The following is a 769-nucleotide window of genomic DNA, read 5'->3' on the forward strand; positions in this document are numbered from 1 at the left end:
CGCGCCCGCTCGCAGCGTCTAAGGACCCTGCGCCCCGGTGCCCGGCCGCCGCCGTCGCTGGGGGCTCCAGGCACCCTCGCCCGGGAAGCCCTCGAAGGAAACCCAGGGCCATGTCCGTCCTGGGGAGACACGAGGAAAGTAGCGCTTGGAACACACGGACTCAAGTGGTCCCAGCTCCTGCCTGGAAGAAACTCTGCCGAAACTCGGGGCACTGGTCCAGGCCCGGGCCCAGGGTGGCAGGGGCCGGTGCCAGGCGCGGGGCAGCTGGACTCGATCCTGGCGGGCGTAGAGGCCCCTGGCAGAGCCGCGCCTTCGCAGGCCTGAGGGTACTCTCCCGTCGGCGCGCTCGCTGGAGTAACGGTGGCCCTGGCTGTTGCCCAGGGCGTCTCCCGAGCTCGTAGCGGGAGAGTGCCTTGGGTTCCTGGGGCAGCTCCAAGGACAGAATCCAGCCCTTAGCTGCGTCCCAGTTGGGGTAAGGACGACTAGACTTCAGGGGCTCCGGGCTCGTGGCGGCTCCAGCCCCTTTCATTTGTGGGCCCCCGCACTCAGCCACTTCCGTGAGGACGCTGGCAGAAGCCGCTTCGGGGAGGAATCGAGGGGAAGGCCTGGGTCGTACGGCGCCAGGTAGAATGTGTGCAGTCTTCTCTGACAGAATGGGGTTGCTCTATGTCCCCCCATCCCCGGGTCCTGGGGTCGCAGCTGCGCGCAGCACCGCTTTGCAGTTTTGCACGTGTTTTCTATTGAAGCCGTGGCTCTACCCCTTGTGGCC

The sequence above is a fragment of the Crocuta crocuta genome, unplaced genomic scaffold, assembly GCF_008692635.1.
Source record: "Crocuta crocuta isolate KB4526 unplaced genomic scaffold, BGI_CrCroc_1.0 scaffold170, whole genome shotgun sequence".
Classification (NCBI taxonomy): domain Eukaryota; kingdom Metazoa; phylum Chordata; class Mammalia; order Carnivora; family Hyaenidae; genus Crocuta; species Crocuta crocuta.